A 6,214-nucleotide genomic window follows, 5' to 3' on the forward strand; every position below is an offset into this window, starting at 1 on the left:
TTGTTTACTTATCTTTTATTTTTCTCTTTGCAATCATTAGCTAACTTGAACTTTCTGTTCTTTTTCCTTGTCTCTACGCAGCTGTTGTACCTAGACTCTTTGGATGTTGATGAGCCAATCCCCAACATGGTACCAAGGGTTTCTGTCTGGAATTCAGATTTAATCTCCAGAGTTATCAAGAAGGACAGGAAGGCACCAGGAGAATATGGCCATTTGCGGGTAACGCAATTTCTCTGTTTTAGGATATAACACTACAATTTTTTTAGAGTAGGCAATTCACTTTGAAAGAGCATGCAAGGTAATGTACCTTTTTGGGCAAGTGCCATACATATATTTCAAGTAGGTCCAAGTAGTTATCAGACTTTTTCATTTGCCATGCACACAGTTGGATTATGTCCACAGGAAGGATTTGTGGGGTTGTTGTATTCTAACAGTAGCTGCTGGAGTACATCTTTTTTTAGCTCTTTTTTTGTCTGTGCAATTCACATGTTGGAAAGTAGCAATTTTATACATCCACCCAAGCAACTTATGTTCTGAAAACTAGCAACTTATTCAAACTAGTTCTTCATTTTTGTTCATTACAGTATCCACTAATAGTAGGCAACAGGGGGGGGGGAAGTGCCATAATGGTTGCCGGAATTTAAAGACTATTAGTAGTACTGTTTTTCTTTCATTTCTCAGTTCTTTTTTTGTTATGGGAGTGCCAGAATTGTTGTCACTCATAGTTTTTTTAAATCTTCTTTTGCTATAAACCACCAGCTCAAGACGGAGTTTTCTCGGTGTGCGGATGATAGCTTGTTTGGCAGTATGGACCACATCACCAAATTTGTTGCCGCAAGATTGCCCGAGTCATATGACAAATCAGTAAGTTATCGAGCACTGTTTTTTTGCTCTCATTGTAGTTCCCCTTTTTATCTTTAATAGAAGATATGTACTTATCATGTGTCTCTACCATCCACTTTCATGTTTTACAGAAGCAAAAGAAGCTCACAGGGTTGGTGCATGAAATGTGTTCCATAATTTCTCACGCAGTGGGGAAGCTCGTGACTGGGGTTGGGAAGATAGATGATGATGAATGGGGGACAAAGGAGGCAGATCCTACTACTGCAGAGACAAGTAGGCGACAGCCTAACAGAAGGAGCAAGCGAGTACCAGCTGGAAGAGACAGCTTACCAAGTGAGGAGGAGTCGTTTAATTCAGACAGCGATGATAGCGAGGCAGCTGACAGTGAAAGCGATGGAGATGGCAGAGATAAAGGTAGTGATGAAAGCGACAGCGATGAAAGTTCAGACAGCGATGATGGTCATGATGGATCAAGTGGAGTTCAGGGGAAATCAAGTAACCAGGGAGCACTGGCCCTCACGGTTGACACGGTGACGAAAGATGGAACTGAGGGGAACGAGGACAATGATGATGATGAAGAAGAAGAGGATGACGAAAAAGAAGATGGTGAAGGAAAGGAGGACGATGACGATGAAGAAGGCGATGGGGATGGCAAAGACAAGGAAGACGATGGGCAAGGGAAGCAGGATGAAGATGATGAAGATGACAACAGAGGTGGCAACGGTGGTTCAGGCAGCAATGGTGGCTCCGATCGGGACGAGGATCCCGCAGCTGAGCAGTCAGGCAGCGACGATGATGAACAATGCACGCTGCAATTTCTGATTCAAAAGAAGAAGGACAGAAAGGCAAAAGGATTGGATGAGGCAGATAGCATCTGTATGAAAGACCTTGTGGTGACAGAATTCAAAACTGCTGTTTCCCAAGAACCACGTTTCCCTTTTTTTGAAGTGAAAGAAATGTGGGACATTGATGACATAACCATGGCAACCGAATCGAAGAGGATGTTCGAAGAGTTGCTGAGGGGGGAAGACTTGGATTTGGGCTTCACATTCAACCCCAAGGAAATATGCCCAAAGGCGACTCGGCAGAAAATAATGAGACAATTTGGCGCCGCTCTAAATGAAGCTACAGAACAGAAGATTGCTTGTCGAAACCAACTACCACCACTCCCTCCATCAAAGAATATGAAGAAAACTGTCAGTTTCGTACTGGAGCCATCTGTGATGAACAAAACAGCAATGCATTCGCAAGCATATCGTGCCGAAAATCCCGGTTACGGCCAAGGGGGAAAGCCAAGGCAGTCAGCCATGAAAAAATCTGGTCCTTCTCAGCAGCAACAACAAGCAAATTCTGAAACAAAAGAGGCAATTCATGGTGGATCCAAAGCTCAACAAGTAAAGAGTACAACATCAAGCTCAACAAGCAAAGTTCGAGATGAGGCAGTACCTACAGGAGTAGATCCAAAGCTTTCGGGTATTTTTCATTCCCAATGTCAAGCAAGTGGATCACATATTCTGGCAACTCAGTCTAAGGAGGGAGCAAAACCAGCTGCTTTTCAGGCAAGTTCTGCAGAGGAAACACTGGACCCCACAAAAGTAAGGCCAATACAACTAAAGGTGGGACCCACAGTGCTACTAACCACAGGAAACCGCAGCAGAGCACAACCACTAGTTGACTTAAATGTTCAAGTGCGTCCCCCATCTCGGGGGAATGTGATGGAGTCAGCCAATTGTATCCAGAGGGCCAAGGTGCAAGACTTCAAGGCATCACCTGAGGCTCGATCATTAAACCATGCAGTTTACAAAAAGGAGAAAGAGAACATCCCTCCGGTACTATGTACGGAGATCAATAGGATACAACACCTGCCCGAAGCTGTAACCATGGGAAAAAGTCCAGAACAAAAGTTGCTAACAGCCATAGGGAAATTGACTGTCTGCCAAACTGTACTTGCGCAACCTGAGGCCACTAGTGTTCCAGAAGCAGTAACCATGGGAAAAAGCCCGGAACAAAAGTTGCCAAGAGCCTTGGGGAAATTGCCTGTATGCTCAACTGTACTTGCCCAACCTGAGGCCACTAGTGTTCCAGAAGCAGTAGAAGCAACTGGCCAGGGGAACACTTACCATTTCTCTAATGTGGAGGAGTTGTACCACGAATTCATGCGTGTCAGTGGGAAGGCAACCAATGCACTAGAAATCAATGTTCTAGGTGTGAGTGAGCTGCTTGCTAGGTGTGTTGATCCAAATAGCAAGAATGCCCAATCCAACTCCACAAATCACAGCTTAGCAAATGAAGATAAACAACATTTTGAGCAAAGGGACACCGAAAGATCTAATGATTTTTTCCAAGAGTACTTCACAGCACCAAGTTTCGATCTAGGCATAGATGATTTGCCCACAAGATCTGGAGACAACAAAGCACATGAGCATGTTGGGTCAAGCACATTTGCAGAGCATGAGTTCAAGGAACTCCCAGCACATAACCAGCCAATCATTGATATAACCAGGGAAGATTATCTGTTGGACGTTGAAGGCATTGACCCGTGTGTGCAAGCAGAAGGAAATGTGTACCAAACACCTGAAAAAAGTTCTAACCAAGGAGAAGTGGGGTCAGGCAGCAAGATTTACAGCAGTAGTAGCTCAGGAGAGATGCATCCACATCAATTCGAGAGAAGGATTATTAAGCCACCTCCCTGCAAGAGGTCACCATTTATTGACTATAATGAGAAGAAAGTCTACATGCCAAAACCCGAAGCAAATAGATTGTATGCATCAGTTATTCTGCATGGAAGAATTAATGAAGAAGAATCACCAGATGTGGATACCAGGTATGACAGTATATTACTCCATTTCTTTTTTTGTCAGCTTTTTGCACAATGCACTTCCCCCAGGCAAGGTCTATCATGTTTATCCAGGCAATTCAAACTGTATTTACAAGCAATCCACTTATGGAATCAGGCAACTTGTCTTAGTGTGAAATTCTTTTTTTTGAAACAGTCTCCCCTTGACATGACCTTGCCCATAGGTTTTTCATAAGTTGAAATGGTGGTAGGAAAATTACAGAAGGATTTTTGTGAGCTGAATGCCTCTCTTTTTTTTCATGCAGCCCAAGGGTAATTGAATATGAAAAGTACTTTGTCACTGTCAGGGAGCTCGCAAACTCAATGAAGAAGGGAGGTTTTGTCGTGAGCCATGTAATGGAAGTTGGTATAGAGAGCATAATGATGAACTTGCCACCAGAATCAAAGAAGCTCGTGATGCCAGTGAGGTTCTCGGTAAGAAAACGTGAAGCAACTAACAGTGTAGTTTTGCGTTTCTTTCTTTTTCTTTTTTCATAAAAGGTCATGGTCATGTCTGTATTCTTCTTTACACCAGGTTCAGATGCAAACATTGGAATTGAACGGCCAAGAGCTCATTTTCCGGTTCAAGAAGTCGAATCGCTTGGACCGTAAAGACATGGTAAGTCAATGGTTTCTTTTTACTTTTCACCAATGCATTATATATGACTTTTTATGCTAAAACTTTTGCCCATGAAATTGCTTTCTGTGACAAGTTGCTTACATATGTCCATAACTTGCCAGCGCATTTTTAGATGGTTGCTTACATAAGTACATAACTTTGCCTATGCATCTTTCTGTTTTTTTGGCAAATTACTCACACAAGCACCAAACTTGCAATTGCATGTACGCTTCTTCAGTCCATGTCGTAATTTGCGAGAGCACAACAGAAAAAATTGCTTAAATCCAGCTTCTAGTATTTTATGTTTTTACACTAACCCCATTTTGTTTCTTTTCTAACAGATTATGTTCCCAGTTTTAGAGAACATTGACAAGACAAAGCCTAAAACAGGCAATCATTACTGGATTTTTAACGTGAACATAAGGGATCGACGTTTCGAAGCTCTTGATTCTTGGAGGACGCTAAAAAACAAGTCTCTAGATGTTTGCGCTAGGAAAATGGTTGCAAGTTTCCGGTGTCTATGGGAAGAGCATTACGCCAGTTCCCGTGTCTCGCTGGATGACTTTGGGCTTACCAACATCGACGTTCCAAAACAGAACAATGAGTAAGCATCCACTTCTTTTCACATATTAACTATGGTTTTGTTTAGTTTTTTACAAGTGACATAGAGGAAGCTAGCTACTACATAGAAGAAGCTAGCTAACTAGAAAAGTTCTTTTTTTCAATTTTTGTTTTAGGTTTGACTGTGGTGTTTTTGCTCTGACGATAGCAAATGGATGGGAGGCAAGGGTTGTTCCAAATTTCACAACGGAGGATATTCCAAGCATAAGGAAACAGTTGACTAACGCGTGGGTTGACAATGCCAACAACAAGGCTCCATGGAAAAGCATACTCAAGTTAGCATAGGTCAGTTTTTTCTCCCCTCACGCACACTACATCCCACGTAAATGCATGTGTTGTTTTCTTTTTGCTTCTTTTCTGAACCTTTCGTAGTGCCGAGGGGGAGGGGAGGGGAGGGGAGCTGCCTGCATAAGAACTTGGAGCAGGCAACTCAATTGCATAAACAGGCAATTTAAGCTTCACCGCGATGCAAGTTTTTCAGAATAACCCCATAAAAGACAAATAATATGATCATTACATAACCAGGGAATTGTTGCATTTTTAGCATTGCAGAATCTTATGTATGTAAGTTTTTCGACCATTATGGGGAGATCAAGGGTGTCTACGGGGCAATTCAAAGCACACAATAGGCAACTCAAAACTTATAACCAGGCAACTCAAACTCTAGTGTGAGGCAAGTTAGCCAGAAGAAACTGTAAACCAGAAAATAATAGTTTAGGATGTTCAAACATACAGACCCACAAATAGTTTAATTTGTCAATTTCATTCGACACATCTTTACAGCCATATGGTCACTGTTTGACCATTACACCAATATGGTCGGGCAGCTTCCACCATTGTGGTTAACAGAACCACAATAGCTGCACTTGTTCTTTCTCTTCGGATGCAGCTCAAGTGCTGATTGAATTCTTTTTGACTTTGCCCTCCCTTTTTGTTGTTGATTTTGGAGGGTCTCTAGGAATTACAGGGCCAAGTGTGGTACTGTGTCTTCCAAACTGTGGTTCAACCATCGTAGTACCTTGTGCGGCAGCAACAGCTGCATGTAGAGATGCCGTACTGAGCGGCTGGTGCGCATGTCCACCAGGAGCTTGCACAATAGGAGATGGAATTGCATTGCCATTTTCTTCTTGTGTAGTTGAAGAACCTGTGTGCTGTCCATACCTGCCATCAACTGTTGCTGATGATGCAGGCGATGGTGCCAGTCCAGGGATAGGCACATGGGTTGTGTTTGCCGCGGCAGGCCCCTGCGGTGGTTGTATAGCCCCCATAGTTTGCGGTGCAGGCCAAATTGCTGG

This window comes from Triticum dicoccoides, chromosome 6B (genome assembly GCF_002162155.2).
Source record: "Triticum dicoccoides isolate Atlit2015 ecotype Zavitan chromosome 6B, WEW_v2.0, whole genome shotgun sequence".
In the NCBI taxonomy this organism is placed as follows: Eukaryota; Viridiplantae; Streptophyta; class Magnoliopsida; order Poales; family Poaceae; genus Triticum; species Triticum dicoccoides.